Below are 9043 nucleotides of genomic sequence, written 5' to 3'. Positions count from 1 at the left end.
ATTTTTTAAAGGTTTTATTTATTTATCTGACAGAGATCACAAGCAGGCAGAGAGGCAGGCAGAGAGAGAGAGAGGGGGAAGCAGGCTCCCTGCTGAGCAGAGAGCCCGATGCGGGGCTCGATCCCAGGACCCTGAGATCATGACCTGAGCCAAAGGCAGAGGCTTAACACATTGAGCCACCCAGGTGCCCCAAGAATAAGAATTTTGACAACTGGGAGATACCCAACACTTTGTAGTTTGGGGAGTGAGCAGGCTTCAGCTGTTTTCAGGAAGAGAAACAACCCTGGCACAGCCTTTGTGTTGTTTTGTGGAGGCAGGCAACAAACAGGCAAAGCTGTCTGCAGCTGGGGGATTCCTTCTTCCCACTAGGGCTGCGGTTTTCGCTCACGGCTAGAGACCCTGATCTTCTCTGTGGACCCACCCATGGCATCTGTTTCCACGCCCCGCTGTCCCCAGCCAGGCTGCCTTGTTCTTCCCACAGTCCAGGTAGGATGGTCATCAGGAATGACAGCTTTCACCTCTGCATCTCGAAGAGATGTGTGTGAATGAGAATTTGCAACTCAGGTTCTCAAGGCATTAACCACCCTCCTAGCAAGATGCTTTCAGAATAAAAAGATTTTTTAGAAAAAACATCTTCCAGCATATAATGTTGCCAAATAATTAACATATCCTAAAGCCAGCATATCAATGAGGGGTTTTAAGAGATCTGAAGATACTGTTTGGCACTCCAGCCCTGAATACTGAAGTAATAATCTTCCATCCCAGTACCTCTAATGAATTTCCTTTTTACTTGCCACACTAGGACCACATAATAACTTTACAGGCAGTTTTTCTTTTTGGGGGCTCATATATGATAAAGAACAAATCATTCAGCCTACTTCATGATGTATCACAGGAAAGAAACTTTCCTATTTTCCAGGCTGGACACTGCCTCTAACTCGTTACATGAATTTGGGCAAATAACCTCATCTTTCTGAACCTTAAATTTCTAAAGTATAAAACGAGAGATTAGGCTAAGTTATCTCTAATGCCTTCTGTAGTTTAAAGACTCTGATGCACTTTGGAGCCAATGCTGTAAACATTTTATAAAATTATCGCTGTGATTACTATTTTCATTATTTCAAGTTGAAATCTGAATCCTAGTTGTAGGGATCATACTCAAAGATTTCAATTTGGCAGTGTTCAGCTAGCCTTTAGCGGTTTATCTGGATGGGCACACATGATGGTTAAGACGTCTGAAGAAGTACACAAAGTATTCTGTGGTTGACTTTGATAAGACAAAATGCTTTCTGCAGGGTGTTACTCGGATGAACACACCAGGACACTCAGCCAGACTCATCTGAACTATCCAAACCCCTTGATTCTGCAAACTGGGTTGCAGATCTTTCGAGAACAGGCTTTCTTACAAGATTGCTGGCACTTTCTCTTCCAATCCCAGCCAGAAAAACAGTAAGAACAGCCTTTCTCATATCATTTTGGCATTTCTGGTCTTGGCCCAGGCTGGAAAATTGAAGTGTAAAAGCACTTAACTGAACATTTCAGAAGGTAAAGAAATGTTCAGTTCAAGTTTAGCTCTCAAATGGACAAGTGGGTCTTCTTTTATTCACCTCATTGGAACCCTAGGTGGCAAAGAAATACCATGATTTTCTCTCTGCCTTTAAAGGTATCTATTCTAAGTTCCATGTTAGAAGCAAATAAATCCTCTCATGCGCCTCTGTAAAGGGCTTTTGCTGATGTGTTAGAATGTTGGTTGGTATTCTCAATTCAGGTGTCTCTATATCGAGCCTTGCGTGGATAAATTATTGAAGAATTTTCATTAGGAAAAAAGTGACTGATGTTTTGAAATAAAGTATATACAATTTACCATATATATGCATATATATATATATGTATAAAACTTATGAACAATATACACCTGCTTTCAACTATCCCTCGTCACTCTCCTATTAGCAGAACCCTTGGTCAGATCAGTGCCATAGCTGCCTCAATTCTAGTTTTTGTTTGTCTCTGTTCTCGTTTTGTTCTCTGCCATGCACATGGGCAACCCTCACAAGTTCAGCTCCAGTAATGGCCCACATCATGGCAATGACTGGCTAGGAATTTCATTTTGCAAAGGTAATAGGCTAATTTTGGTCATTTCTGTCTCCAATACTAAAATTGCTCACGCCACTACCTTCAGCCCATAACCATGAGCTGATGCTGTATCTGATTATTACTTCTGCTATTTATTAATTTTTAAGTTAATATAACTCTGCTCCAGAGCAAATGTCTATTATAAAACACTTGCTTCAAAACTTCTAAGATAGAGAGAAAGTTCATGACTTTGGAACAGGCAATAATTTCTCCAATGAACACAAAAATCAATAACCATAAAAGAAAAAAGTTAATAAACTGGACTTCATCAAAATATAAAACTCTTCAGAAAACACCACTGAGAAAATGGGAAGGCAAGCCAAGGGTCAGAAAAAAACATTTACAAAGCACACATCTGACAAAGTACTCAGATCCCCAATATGCAGATAATTCCTTCAATTCAACAATCAGACAAATAACCCAATAAAAAGTGGACAAAAAATTTGGATAGACACTTTCACAAAAGAAGATGTACAAATGGCCAATAAGCATGTGAAAATGTTTTCGACATCTTTAGTCATCAGGGAAATGCAAATTAAAACCACAGTGAGAAACTACTAAATTCCCACCAGAATGGCTACAATTTATAAAACCAACAATGCCAGGTGCTGGTGAGAATGTGGAACACCTGGAACTCTTATGCATTACTGATGGTCATGCCATGTGGTACCCCCTTGGAAACAGCCTCACAGCTTCTCACAAGGTTAAACATGCACCTACAACTCAACAACACTACCCTTAGGTAACTGGCCGGGAGAGATGAAAGCATATGCCCAGGCAAACAGTTGTACTTGAGTGTTCACAGCTGCTTTATTCATGATAGCCAAAAACTGGGAGAAAAAACTCACATGGCCTTCCATAAATAAATGGATAAACCAATCATGGTATATTCATACAATGAAACACTACCAGAAATTAAAAAAACAAAAAGGAATAAAGTATTGATACATAGACATCATGAAGGAATCTCAAAAACGTTTTGCTGACTGAAAGAAGCCAGGACAAAAAAGATAAAACACTAGATAGTGTAAAATCTCATTTATATGAAGTGCCAGAGGTGGGGGATATCTCAGTTACAGTAATAGAAAACAAGTTAGTACTTTCCTGGAACAGGGATAGTAGGGGTAGAAGAGAAGGGAGGAGGGGGAAGGGAAGACAGGAGTGCGCAGCAGGGTGGCTAACTGACAAGGGGCTTTGGGAAACTTGGGGAGTGATGGAGTTCTTTGTCTTCATTTTGTTAATGGATTATTGGTGTATATAGTTGTCAAAAGTCAACAAACTCTACACACAAAATGCATGTTTTTCCTATATCAATTATACTTCAATAAAGTTGATTTCAAAGATTGCTATGAACAAACCCCAAAGCCTAACCACAAGCAAGTTTCAAAAGGTTTTATGGATTTCCACACTTCCTGCAGGAATAGAAAGACTTCCAATATGTGTGGCACAGAAAATATTTTCTTCCTATTATTTAAAAGGCCTTTACCACATGATTATTTCCTTTTAGATATCTATCTCAGATATGTACCAGGTAAAGTTTAAAACTATGCATGTTTTATCCTTGCTTCAGACACAGTTACATGTGAATTACGTGTATTATGAGGTATAAGTATGTAAACAACTTAACATCTTTGATCCTTAATTTCCATATCTGTAAAATGGGAATGGACCATCTCAGGATATTTGGCGGCAGCAGTTCTTTTCCATTGGCCAGTCTCCCATGGAGGAGATCTGTAGGCAGCAGCCATGGCACCCAGCCCAAACGGCATGTTCCTGAAGCCCCACTTCCATGAGGAGTGGCAGCAGCACATAGCCACGTGGTTCAACCAGCCGGCACAGAAGAGCCGCAGACATGAGGTCTGGCAAACCCAGGCATGCCTCACAGCTAAGTGGACCCACCAGGCCCATTGTGAGGGGTCCCACAGTGAGGGATCACACCAAAGTGTGTGGCAAGGGCTTCAGCTTGTTAGGGTTAAAGGTGGCTGGCATTCATAAGGTGGCGGCACAGGCCATGGGGATCTTGGTGGATCCAAGAAGGTGGAACAAGTCGACAGAATCCCTGCAAGCCAACGTGCCATGCCTACAGTACTGCTCCAAGCTCGCCCTCTACCCCGGGAAGCCCTCGGGCCCCAAGAAGCAAGGCAACTCTGCTAAAGAATTCGAATTTGCTACTCAGCTGAGAGGACTAGTCATGCCCAGATGGAATGTCTATAAGAACAAGAAAGCCAGAATCATTACAGAAGAGGAGAACTTCAAGGTGTAGCCAATCTTTGCATGGCCCATGCCAATGTCAGGCTCTGTGGCATCCAGGCCAAATGGCCAAGAAAACTGCATGACAGGAAGCTGAAAAGAAAGAAATAAAGTGCCACTGGCAACTTGTAATAAAAAAAAAAAAGTTGGGAATAATATTTAACTTATATGATCAATATACTTCCAACATTATGCTAAGCACAGCAAAGTTATTAATAAACTTAATAATTTCATGATTGTTTGATACTTGTACTACTGGAGAAGTTTCAAGAACCCAGACTGCTTCCTCAAGAGCTTCCTTCCAAGCTAGGATTATATTGAACCTGGCAAGGAAAACCCACCAACATTTAGTTTATAGCTATGCTGACCTCAAATTTGGAGAACAGGTCTACAGTTCTAAACATGTATCTCAACACACAGTCCCAGTCAAATCTCCTTTCACAGAATACAAATTATTTTCTTGGCAATCTCATCATTTATTGCTTCACAAACTTCTCTCCAGATTTCTTCCAAGATAGCGCCAGCTAGACCATTGTTTTCCACATTTTTTTAAATTGTGGTAAAAATACACATAACATAAAATTTACCATCTGTATTAGTTTTCTAGGGCTGCCATAACAAATACCACAGACCGGATGGCTTAAACACCAGAAATGTTATTTTATCACAGCTGTGGAAGTTGGGAAGTCCAAGTTCAAGGTATCCAATATGATTTCTCCTGAGGCCTCTCCTGTTGGCTTGCAGATGAACACTTTCTGGTCACTTCCTTCCTCACTTGGTCTCTGTTCATGTGCATACATTTCCGAAATCTTTCTGTGTCCAAATTTCCTGGTAAGGATACCAGTCAGTTTGGATTAAGGCTACTCTAAGGGTTTCGTTTTAACTTAATTACCTTTTTAAAGCCCTATCTCCAAATACAGTCACATTCTGAAGATATTGGGGAGTTAGGACTTCAACGTATTAATTGGGGGAAGGAGGACTTAATCAGCCTGTAACACCATGAGTGCAGAGCTCAGTAGTGTTAAGTCAATTCCCAGTTGTTGCACAATCCATCTCCAGAAACTTTCATCTTTTAAGACTAAAATTCTATGTCCATTTTATCTTTTTTAAAGATTTTAATTATTTATTTGACAGACAGAGATTACAAGTAGGCAGAGAGGCAGGCAGAGAGAGGGGGAAGCAGCTTCCCTGCTGAGCAGAGAGCCCAATGTGGAGCTATATCCCAGGACCCTGGGATCATGACCTGAGTTGAAGGCAGAGGCTTAACCCACTGAGCCACCCAGGTGCCCCTCTATACCCATTTTATAACAACTCCCCATCCCCCCTTCTTCTCTGTCCCTGGCATCCACCATTCTACTTCCTGTCTCTATGGATTTGACTATCCCACATACCTCATTTAAGTAGAATTATACAGAATCTGTCTCTTGAGAACTGGATTATTTCACTTAACAAAATGTCCACCATGTTCAATCATGTTGTAGCCTCTGTCAGAATTTCTTCCTCTTTTTTTTTATGGCTGAATAATAATCTGTTCTATGCATATACCACATATTATTTTCTCATTTATCAATCAGTGGACACCTGGATTGTTTTCACCTCTTGGCTGTTGTGAGCAACACTGCTATGTATATGGGTGCACAACTGTCTCTTCAAGGTCCTGCTTTCAATTCCTTTGGATATATACTCAGAAGTGGACTATCTGGATCATATGGAAATTCTGTTTGAGTTCTTTAGGAGTTTTCTATAGGGGCAATGCCATTTTACATCCTCACCAATGGAGCACTGAAGCATCACTAGTTTTTCCACATCCTTACAGATCATTCTTTTCTATTGGTTCGGTTTTGGTTTTTTTGTGGGTTTTTTTTTTTTTTAGAATAACTATCCTAATGGGTGCTAGATTTGCAGTCCCCTAATAATTAATGATGTTGGGCATATTTTTATTTGCTCGTTGGCCATTTGTAGATCTTCTTTGGAGGAATGCCTACTTGAATTCTTTGCCCTTTCTGAATCAGGCTAAATATTCTCCTTCACTATGACCAACAGTAAGAAATATACATCCAGCCAGTGTGAACTTAGGCCGATGGGCGTGCACACAATCACACACTCTTGCTGCATCAGATTCACCCTAATATTTTCCATTCTGTTTTTCTTTTAAAATGCTGGTGACCCTCTGCTAAACTGTTTTTACAACTGACTGATGGATTGCAACCTAGAGCTTGAAAAACAAGCTAGACCTGACGTTTCTCCACCCCTAGATAGGAGTTCTTCCTCTTACCTGTACTGTGCTGAATATCTTCTCTCTGTCCTGCACATACATCCTTCACCCTACTGTACTCTCTAGGAGGCTGACCTCTGTGAACCACGTTAGTGGACTCCTGTGACCTCTGACTTCCTGTTGGGTTTGGCCAATAGAAACAACTGCAGGAGAGCTGGAGGAAAGAGAAGATGGAGCGTGTATTACCCTGCCCCCCACCATCACCACTCTTCACAGGCAGCCTCTCTAGGTTTAAATAAACAGTACTTACTCTCATGTCTCCAGGCCTGTGAAGATAACAAACCCCATTATTAGTACTCCCCAAGCCTACACTGTCCCTTGGTGGGTCCCCAAACCCTGCCCACACCTTCATAAACAGTCTTTTCTCAAACTCTCTTCAAATTCTCCTGTTTGAGCCTGCCATCCCTCTCTTGCCAGGACCCTAACTTCTTAAATATAGATGGTCATTTTACTATCCTCTCTGCTTTTCTTCATACTTACAGTTTTAAAAAATGAAAAAGTAAAAAGAGAACAGTTACAAGGAATCACTCTAAAGTAGAGATGGTCCTTGACTTACTATGGCTCAACTTACGAATTTTCAACTTTATGGTATAAAAGCAATACTCATTCAGTAGAAACTGTACTTTGAATTTTGGTATTTTCTCAGGCTAGTACAATCTCAGGCAGTACAATTCCCTCCCTGACAGCAGTGAGCCACACCTTCTGTTATGTCACATGATCACGAGGGTTAGCAACAGATATACTTACAAGTATTCTGTACCCACACAGCCATTCTGTTTTTCACTTTCCGTATGGTGTTCAATAAATTATGTGGAATATTCAATAATTTCTTGTAAAATTATTTTTGATGACTTTACCCTACTGTAGGCTAATGGAAGTGTTCTGAGCACATTTATGATAAGCAAGACTAAGCTATGATATTCGGTAGATTAATATACAGTAGGTTAGGTGTATCAAATGTATTTTCGACACAATATTTTCAATTGATGATAGGTTTATTGGGCCATAACCCCACCGTAAGTTAAGGAAGATCTGTAACTAGAAGTGATGCAGGTACAGTTAATGCTTCACCAAGATCTTGACTCTCTCTGTGGTCACTGGGCTTGCATCCAACCGCAGCCACAAGATGAGTGGTATTTGTTGTCTTGTCTTTGTTTTGTGTTTCTCTATTAGTCTCAGCTTACCTGTTCATTTTTCCCAAATTTACTAGTCACTTACATTATTTCTAATAACCAAACTTGATACATTTCCCCTTCCATAAAACAGAGGCCCTTCTGATAATGAGAGTCCATGCAACCAAAGATATTAAAGGTGATTGATAAAGGGAATATGAATCATAATTTTAAAATGCCTCCTCTTTTTGCCCCTCCACTCATGGTAAAAACTTCTCTTGGTATTATCTCTTCCATTAAAAAAAAACTTTGTTCAATTCCATACAAAACTAGCGTTACTGGTTTCTAGACATGTGTTTCCTGACTTGGATCCAGACAGGGAAAAAAAAAAAAAAAGTAAGGAATTAAATATGTCATTTTCAGAAACATTTTTTTTCTTACAGGTTTAGAGTAGATCCATAGTAGAAATGATCTTGCGTCTACCACCTTCGAACCAATAGCTTTTAATACTCACCAAGAAGACCGATGTCAGCAGGAGGAGTAGCAGCGGCAAGCGCAGGAAGACAAATGGAAACAGGAATGGAGACTGATAGAATGACAGAGCTCACACACTGGTCTCGAGAAAAGCCAGAGAGAACAAGAAGAGGAATCTGCCTTATTTTAGAGAGGCTTTTCCTGGTCCCTCCTAACCAACTCCTTTCCCCTTACTCAGCCCAGGGTCTTTATAGCACACTCAGATTTTAAAAAGTGCATTATCTTTTCCTCTTTCCATTTCTCTTGTCTATTAAGACCGTTGGAGGGGTGGAAACCCTTAATGGCACTAGTCACACAGCAATAACCTCAGGCAGACTTTGATTTTCCTAGGGAAGCGATTTATAATTGTCTCCTTATTGGTTTTTGTTGTTTACAGGAGAGAAATCCAACCAGCTATACATCTCCTTAGTTCAACATGACATCCCAGTTAAATATAAGTACTTCCTTAAAATACATTGCCATGATAGGACATGTAAAACACAGACATCAAATCTCCTCTTTTTCCTGAAATCTTGGTTCTTAAAAAGCAAAGATTTTCTATGTGGAAATCAAGTTGCCTGTTGAGCACTTATTACCAGCCAGACGTGTTTTTAGAGCCTTGGTGACCAAAATAAAATTCTGACCTCAAGAAATATGTAACCATTCAGGGGAGAGAGGTTAAGAGAGAAGCAGGGACCAAAGCGTGTGTGACAGCGGTCCCCACAAGGGTATGCGGGTACTGTGGAAACACAAAGTGTAT

At 40.4% G+C, this 9043-nt stretch overlaps 1 pseudogene; it reads left to right on the top strand.

Annotated features, from left to right (window-relative positions):
* Positions 1 to 3879: 3879 nt before the first annotated feature.
* Positions 3880 to 4494, top strand: LOC116858835 (annotated as a pseudogene).
* Positions 4495 to 9043: the final 4549 nt, after the last annotated feature.

Source organism: Lontra canadensis, unplaced genomic scaffold (assembly GCF_010015895.1).
Source record: "Lontra canadensis isolate GAN:19392208 unplaced genomic scaffold, GSC_riverotter_1.0 scaffold4, whole genome shotgun sequence".
In the NCBI taxonomy this organism is placed as follows: Eukaryota; Metazoa; Chordata; class Mammalia; order Carnivora; family Mustelidae; genus Lontra; species Lontra canadensis.
Note: the sequence above shows the minus strand (reverse complement) of the source record. Positions and strands in the feature narration are given on the sequence as shown.